This window comes from Vulpes lagopus, chromosome X (genome assembly GCF_018345385.1).
Source record: "Vulpes lagopus strain Blue_001 chromosome X, ASM1834538v1, whole genome shotgun sequence".
Taxonomy (NCBI): Eukaryota; Metazoa; Chordata; class Mammalia; order Carnivora; family Canidae; genus Vulpes; species Vulpes lagopus.
Window position 1 is genome coordinate 44369109 of NC_054848.1, and position 9119 is coordinate 44378227.

A 9119-nucleotide genomic window follows, 5' to 3' on the forward strand; every position below is an offset into this window, starting at 1 on the left:
TCTTTGATCATAGCCAGGCATTAATAAAGAATGTCTAAAGGACAGATTAGGAGCATTGCAGAGAATCCTACTTATAAAAATACCAAAAGAACTTTTGGTTAGTGGGGATGATAGAATAGACTCACTTCTTCCTGCTCCTACCCTCCAAATTCAAATGATTTTCTTGGAAATATTGGGATCCCTGGGTGGCGCAGCGGTTTAGCGCCTGCCTTTGGCCCAGGGTGTGATCCTGGAGACTCGGGATCGAATCCCACGTCGGGCTCCCGGTGCATGGAGCCTGCTTCTCCCTCTGCCTATGTCTCTGCCTCTCTCTCTCTCTCTCTCTGTGTGTGTGACTATCATAAATAAAATAAATAAATAAATAAAAATTAAAAAAATATTTCAACAAATCATTACAAAAAGGCTGTAACCGGTGGAAAGGAAAAGGTGGTCTAGCTAGGAACGTAAGGATTTGAATATCTATGCTGTGGTGGATTCCCTGACCTTTGTTTTGACCGCTGTCTAGTCTTGACTCAAGTTCCAGTGATGTGCAACAAAGAAATGCCAATTCTCATGGAAAAGCAGAGGAAGAAAGTAGAAACAATTAAAGTACATAGACACACACACGCAAAAGCAGAGCCTGCTTTCAATGGGTGAACATCAGGAAAAATGGAAGCTCGACTGTGACATAAAGGAGAGATGGACACACAATAGAAGCACCAAGAGGAACTATCTACAGCATTTGCAAGAGCTAGTCCTCGCCTTGGGGGGGGGGGGGCACGTCCACCCACTCTGCCCCCAAAAATGAAGGGGACAGCAGGATCCACCTTCCCAAAGCAGCACCTATAGCTGCTTCTCAGAGGCCTGATCCATCCCCCCCCCCCGCCCCACACTTCTCAAGATTACTGCAGGTGTGCCTCAGCACCTGCACAGGGGACTCCAGTAAGGCTCCATGTCTCCTAGGTGTCTATTCAATGGTGGAAGGTGATCCAAGGCCAGCATCTCCCTATACTCCAGTCAACAGAAAGTTTCCAACTAGTTATGGTGGCTCGTGGCATTCTGCCTTGCTAAACAACACCAGGTCAGGCACCTGCAGTTCCTCCACTCATTGGCAGAAAGCAACTAGGTCTGGTATTTGCACCAGAGGTGAACTAGTTTGGGGGTGCCTCCACACTCCACCCAGCAGCAGGTGACCTGGCAGATGCCTCCCTCCCCAGGGTATACTGGCAGATACAGAGTAGGAGAGCCAGTGGTACTGGGTGACTGAAAAACAGGCAAGGGGGAAATGCTCTACATCCCTTAGATCCTGAATCCCAAGTCCCCCTCTAATGACACCCTATGGCCCACGGAAGCATTTTCTGCTACCACGGGCATCTCTGGCAATCACCCATCAGAAAAGCAGGTGGACTCATATCAGTGTGGTTCAGAATGCATTGCAAAAGCTCATGAAACTAAGTGACTATGGAATTACAGCCCACCAAAGTAGGCCAGAACAGACAGGCCAAACCTTAAAACAGGGCAACTTACTATGAAAGGATCAAGAGTTTTTTTTGTGGCATATCCAATATGTGCAGGTCAAGATAAAAAAAATCATTCTCCCTGTGTAGAACCAGCAAAGTCAAAACTTAAATGAGAAAAGGCAATCCCCGACAACCATAGAGATGAATCAGATGTGGGGACTAGTTTGCAACGAATTTAAAGTAGCCAATATAAAATTTCTTGAAGGAGTAATTATGGATTACTGTGAAATTAAAAAAAAAAAAAGATAGCAAACCTTTGCCAAGTCACAGAAATGTTATAAAATGTACCAAATGGGAATTAAATATTTAAAAAATAGAATAAGGAAAATAAAAAACTTGCTGGCTGGGATCCATTGTAGAATGTAGATATGACAGAAGATGAAATCAGTGAACTTGAGGACAGATCAACAGAACATAGTATTCAGGAAAACGGTACAACAAGCAAACAAACATGAACAGAGAGTTTGGGAGCTATGGGACTAAAGCTGAAGGGCCAACATTTGAATCATCTGAGTTCCAGAAAGAACAAACAGTCTAAGCAATATAGATCCAATTCAGATATGACATAGCAGCTGGAATGATCAGACAGGGAAGATAAACAGCTAAGATAAATATGTTAGGATTTCTAATGGGAAAAGTAGACAACATGCAATAATAGATAGGTAATGGAGGTAGATAGATGGAAACTGTAAAAGTGAACAAATAGGGAATGCCAGAATTCATACTACTGCAATAGCTGTGAAAAAGTGAAAAATGTCTTTGACGGGATCCTCAGTAGTTGTGACCTGCCCAAATAAAGAATCCGTGACCTTGAAGAATGGCCAACAAGGACCTCCCAAAGCGAAACGCAAATAGAAAAAAAGATGAAAAAGTGTGGAGTAGAAGAACATCCAATATCTGTGGAACAATTTCAAAATATATGACATACACATAATTTGAGTACCAGAAGTGGAAGCAAGAGAAAAAGAGAACAGAAAAAAAATTGAAAAATGATGACTGTGCAATTTCCAAATTACTGATAGTCACTGAATCAGATCCCCAGAAAGCTCACAGGACAGCAAGTTATTAAAACCAGAAAGGCTACCTCATGGACTATAAATCTGAATTAAAGAAAAGGCAAAGAAGGAATCTTGAAGAAAAGAAGACCAAGACACACACACACACACACACTCTTTCTCTCTCTCTCTCTCTCTCTCTCTCTCTCTCTCTCTCTCTCAAGAACAACAGGAACAATAACTAGGAAACTTCATTACCCCTAGAGGAACAAGAAAATTACAATGAAGTCCTGTGAGTGACCATGCAAGCAAGAAGAGAGTATAAGGGGACAGTTTAATGTGCCAAAAGAAAAATAATTCACCATCCTAGGATCATTATATATATAGTAAAATCTATTCTGTAAAAATGGCAGAGCAAAGAAAAACTTTTTCTCTCAGACAAAGAAAAATAGAGGAAATTGTCACCATTTATACTGCAAAAAAAAAAATGGAAAAGATTTTATTCAGGAAGAAGAAAAATGGTAAAGGTAAAAAATTTGGATTTAAAAAAATTTACATTAAAAAGGAAGTGCACCAGAGAAGAAACACAGAAAGGCAAATAAAGTTAATTTTTCATGTTCTTAATAGATTGAAAAGTAACTCGTTTAAATAATAAAATGTATTTTATTCTTGATAAATGGCAAAAAAAAAAAATAGTTTAAATAATGAGACTTAAGCATAGCCGGTGAGTATTGCCAGGAGTAAGTGAAAAGAATGACAGTCATGTAAAAAAAGGGCAGAAGTATTGTTAAGTTACCTGCTCAGTTTGTCAATAGTGTCATCTGAAGCTGGCCTTACATTAGTTTGAAATGTATATGTAACCTCTAAGGGAAGCTCTAAAATGTTTTTAAACACCTATAATCTATACACTAAGAGGTGCAAAAAAACCTGACTTTATATAAAACATGCTCAATTAAAACCAGAGAAGGCAGGAAAGTGAGCCTCTTGTAATGAATAGAAAACAGCTACAAACATGGTTGATATCGATGCAAGTATATCAGTATCCACTTTAAATAGGAATGGCGTATAAACAGCAATCCAAAGTCAGAGTGGATTTTAGAAATTCACCAGTGTATATTGTCTGCAAGCACCTATTTTTAAGAGAGTGATTCCGAGAGGCTAAATAAAGTAAAGGGATGAAGAAAGACATACCATGCTAACAGTAAGCTAAAGACCTGTGGAGTATTTCTATTAATTTCAAACTGTCAGGGGCATGAACCTCAACAGAAATGACAGAACAGTCACAACTGCGGAAGCCTAAGAAGGTATGAGTACTAAGTAGGAGTTAGTATCCTGGATGGGATCTTGGAACGTGAAAAGGCCATTCGAGAAAAGCTGAAACAGTCTGAATAAAGTATAGTCTTTGGTTAATGATAACACATCAATATCAGTTCATTAATGTTACAGTTGTGCCACATCAACATTAAATGATCGTAATAGGGAATGTGATTGTCGGGTATATGGGAACTGTCTTTACTCTCTTCATAGTAATTCTCTAAGCCTGAAACTGCTTTAAAAAGTAAGATTTCCTTTCAAGAAGCACATTGATTGCTACCATGTTGCAGGAGTTGCAGTCATCTTGAGGCTGTCTGGGCAGATGTTTTTAGACATAAAGTGTCAGTGTTTTACAAAGTATACTCAACCCTACTACCACAACAAGGCTGTGGCCAGCAGCCGCTGAACAACTCAAGTGTGGATGGATGAACTTAAAGAGCTTAACGACCATCACAACCCCCACGCCTGCGTGGAACCCTTTGGGGATGTGACAGAGAGGAGGCAGCTCCATGCAAAGCTCCAGCGGAAGGATTTCAGGTGTTCTTGGAGAACGTGTACCCAGAATTGCACGTGCCTGATGACAGGCCTGCCTTCTTTGGGATGCTCTGGGAACAGAGGACTGAAAGATTACTGCTTTGACTCTAACCCTCCCAGTGGAAACCAAATCGTGGGACGCCAGGTCCTTCTAACCTCTATCATGGAATAGGTCAGAACCAGTTTTTGAATACACGTCCCAGAATGAAATACACTGTGACACCCACCAGCCAGAGGTCTGCATAGCTGTGGACGCAGGAACGGATCTTCTCATCATGCATCTCTGCCAGGGAACTGCCACAGGGAATCAGAAGTTTATCTTGCAGGAGGGTGGTTCTTTATTTCACATACAGTCCAATGAATTCGTTCAGGCTGAGAGGAAGGCATTCAGTGACAGTTTCATACCATCCTTATGGGACTGCACGGATTTGGAACATTAGAAATGGCTCTTCAGGGAACACATGTAATAAAGTGTACCAACGAGCTCATGGAGGGAGCGGGATGCCCCGGACTCTGTGTCCAACACAGACTTAGCTGAGTACAGTGAGAGACCTCACCCCAGTGAGAGAGCCCATCCTGGCTGCTCCACTTTTATAAGGAAGTCATTTTGCATTCTGTGAAAGTGATGTTGGATTTGACAAGCTTTGTACGGATTTTGAAAACTTCAAAATTGCTCCCAAGTACTCTATTCTCAAAGGGTAATCATAAAATGTTAACTCTTGGAACTCCTGGATGGCTCAGCTGTTAAGCCTCTGCCTTTGGCCTGGGGCGTTATCCTGGAGTCCTTGGATCTAGTCCCACATCAGGCTCCCTGCACGGAGCCTGCTTCTCCCTCTGCCTATGTCCCTGCCTTTGTCTCTCTGTGTCTCTCTCTCTCTCTCTCTCTTTCTCTCTCTCCCTCCCTCCAATAAATAAATAAAATCTTTAAAATAAATAAATAAAATATTAACTCTTGCTATTCAGAGAATTAAACCTTTAAGTATTTTTGAATTGTACAAAGAAAAAAGGTCAATCTGGTCCAGTATGTCATTCTTAGCCATTGTATTCTTGTTGATGCTGTGTTATGATGATCTATCCTTTGATGTAAGTGGAATGCTAATGTCCCTACTGTTATGGTATTTTATCCACTCGTTCCTTTGTGTTTGTCATTAATTGTTTTATATATTTGGCTGTTCCTATGTTGGGTGCGTAAATATTTACAGTTGTTTCATCTTCTTTTTTGTCTCCTTTATTATGACATAGTAGCCTTCTTCATCTGTTTTTACAGTCTCTGGTTTGAAGTTTAGTTTGTCTGATATAAGAATGGCTATTCCAGCTTTCTTTTGATATCCATTAATATGATAGATGTTTCCTCATCCCCTCACTTTCAATCTGCACATGTCTTTAGATCTAAAATGCATCTCTTGTAGGCAGCATATAGGTAGGTTTTGTTTTTTATCCATTCTGATATCCTATATCTTTTTATTAGAGCATTTAGTCCATTTTCTTTCAAAGTAATTATTAATAGATATGTATTTAGTGACATTTTATTACTGGTTCTGTTAAAGTTTCTAGTGATTTCTCTGATCCTTTCTTGTTTTTGTCACTTCTGGTCTGTTCTTCCCACCCAGAGAGTCCCCTTTAATATTTCTTGCAGGGCTGCTTTAGTGGTCATGAACTCCTTTAGTTTTTGTTTGTCTGGAAACTCTATCTCTCCTTCTGTTCTTAATGATAGCCCTGCTGGATAGAGTGTTCTTGTCTGCAGATTTTTCCCATTCAGCACTTCAAATATATTATGCCACTCTTTTCTGTCTTGCCAAGTTTCTGTGGAGAGATCTGAAGCTAACCTTATGGGTCTTCCCTTATAAGTTGAGTACTTCTTTTTATGTTGCTGGTTTTAAGATTTTTTTCTTTATCACTATTTTTGCAAATTTAATTACAATGTGTCTTGGTGCTGCTTTTATTGATTTTGATAGGGGTTCCTGTGCCTCCTTGGTCTGGATATCAGTTTCCTTCAAGATTAGGGAAGTTTTCAGCTATTATTTCCTCAAATAAATTTTCTGCCCCCCCCTTTCTCTTTTCTTCCTCATTTCACACTTCAGGGAATGTCTCTGGTGTGTCCAGTGTGTTCTCTATTGTTGTGTTGTGACTGTTCTATCCTTCATGCTAGTCATCTGCGGAGGCTGTCCTTGCCTATTGTAGACAGTGTTTGGTCCTTGGCCAGAGTGTGGTGACTTTTAATATGTGCTATGGGTCTACCTATGAAATGAGACCTGACACTATCTCCACCAGAATAGAGGCCCTGTAGAACTCCTGTTTGGTGATGTGGTATGGGCAGTGGTTTGTGCTTGTCTTCTGGGCAGGAGACTCACCATGCTGAGACTGAGGCATGCATGACTGAGAAGGGTAGTACTACCAGATCATAGGGTGGTAGGGCTTGATGTAATCAAGTTTGGCATCCAGTGTTGGTGTCTCCATGAATGCTACCTTTCAGGGATACACTGTGAGGGGAGCAAATAATCTCATTGTGTGCCTCAGGCATTCTTCAGACTACTGTTTCCATGCTGTCTGATACTGTGTAGTTTTCCTGCCTTCTCTCCGGAAGCAGCACTGTGCCCGCAGCCTCTATCCCAGCCAAACTCGATGACCTTTGAAATTCCAGGATTTAAGCCCTGCTGGTTTAAGAGCTCATGAAATTCAGCCCTTCTCGTTCTCCAAGGCAATGACTTTGGGGAAATGTTCTCTTTGTGCCTTCTCTCATGTGCTTATTTCTCCCCCTCTTTCCCTTCTCCACTAGGGCTGCCTCCCCCCGTAGCACCAACAGTATATTTCTCTCCTAAATCAGATCACCATACTTCCTACCTTCTTTGATGTGAACTCTTTTCTGTTTAGTTGTAGAGTTTTTTCTGTCAGTTTTCTGGTTGATTTCTGGGATATTTAGGATGATTTGATAGCTATGTAGTTGTGTTCATGTGATGAGGTAAACTTCTACTCTACCACCATCTTCCTGTGTCCAGAGAAGATTGTTTTGTATGGTACATGGGTAATCCACATAACCTATCTTCTGGATCATAATACATTGGAGCCATTAATCTTATCTACATTAACAATGCAAGTAACTTAAGGCCAAAGGCTGAGTTCTTTTGTCATGAGTGCAGGGATGCGGAATGCGGAAGTATTTCCTTACAAATTAATGATCAGCAAGATATAGTAGAATAAGTAAATGTGTTGAGCTAAGCTATAAAACCTACAGTACCAAAGCAGTCAGATTCACAGTGTCACTCTGATAACCTAAGTTATGGGAAGAAGCAAGCATGTTAGAAAACTGGCATTGGTGGTATATCCATCATCACTCCAACTCATAAGAAGTAAATGAACGTGGTGAAAGTATTGACAAATAATTTGAAATTATCATGAAGCCATCTTCTTTACTCCCTAAACCTCCTTCAGATAGTGCAGTTATCAAATCTGGATATTGTGTTAAGCAACGGATGGTGATGAAGTAACTGGAAGAGAAGATATTTTTTTCAATTGGATGAAAATACAATAGGCTACTTCAAATCTGAACTGGAAAAGGAACTTCTCCAGATAATACCACTTAAAGAAGATCATGGAGTACAGGAGTGTAGACAGAGCAATGTAATGATAAGGGACATTCTCTTTGAAATTGTAACATTGTTTTGAACTTTCTATGTGCAGGCTGATAGCCCTGAAGCAATGCACAACTGGACTAAAGCAATCTGTGGAGTTTACTAAAAGAAACCAAGTCCCAGGACTTACTCAATACTTACAACTGATGATAGAAAGTTGAGTTAACCAAACTGCCTTTTACAATTACAGTATCTGACTTTGTCAACACTAATGCAAACTATTTCTCTATAGTCATCAGAGTGTGTAAGTATATTTTTAAATGATAAATTATGAAAAAAGGAACTTTACTAATTGAAAAAAATCACATTAAACTATCTTCTAAAAGTTAATTTACTGAATTGGCTCTAGAGTTCCAATTTCTATGTTTTATGTATTTAAAAAATTTTGACCACACCACTTGAAATGCATAATTGTTTTAAGAGTATGTGCAAATTCATACATGTGTATGCACTGGATAAACTCTACATTACCATAGATTGCATAGAACTTCAAATCTCAGATGAAATTTAGTCACCTTATAGGAATCTATAGTGTTTTGTTAATTTGTACCACTTTGTTTTCAAAAAAAAATTTGTACCACTTTGTTTTCAAAGTGACTAGTGTCATAAATAAACACAATATACTCGGAACTATATGGCAGCTCATTTGCAGTGGTCACATTTAAGGATATAATAACATTTGACTTAGTTGGAAGCAAATTGAAATCAGTATTTACTACTGATAATTCTTTCACTACAGTTTTTTATTACAGTGAAATTCAGGGAAGAAAACTGAATTTGGGGGGGAGGGGCAAGATGGCGAAAGAGTAGGGTCTCCAAGTCACCTGTCCGCAACAAATTACCTAGAAAACCATCCAATCATCCTGAAAATCTACGAATTCGGCCTGAGATTTAAAGAGAGACCAGCTGGAACGCTACAGTGAGAAGAGTTCGCGCTTCTATCAAGGTAGGAAGACGGGAAAAAAGAAATAAAGGAACAAAAGGCCTCCAAGGGGGAGGGGCCCCGCGAGGAGCCGGGCTGAGGCCGGGGCGAGTGTCCCCAGGACAGGAGAGCCCCGTCCCGGAGGAGCAGGAGCTACACCAACCTTCCCCGCGGAAAGGCCTCCCGGGGAATTGGAGCAGGATCCCCAGAAAGGCGGGGATGCCCT

The 9119-nt window shown here is 40.3% G+C and overlaps 1 pseudogene; it reads left to right on the forward strand.

Annotated features, from left to right (window-relative positions):
• The first annotated feature begins 3506 nt into the window (after positions 1–3506).
• LOC121482509 lies at positions 3507–8258 on the forward strand (annotated as a pseudogene).
• The last annotated feature ends 861 nt before the right edge of the window (positions 8259–9119 follow it).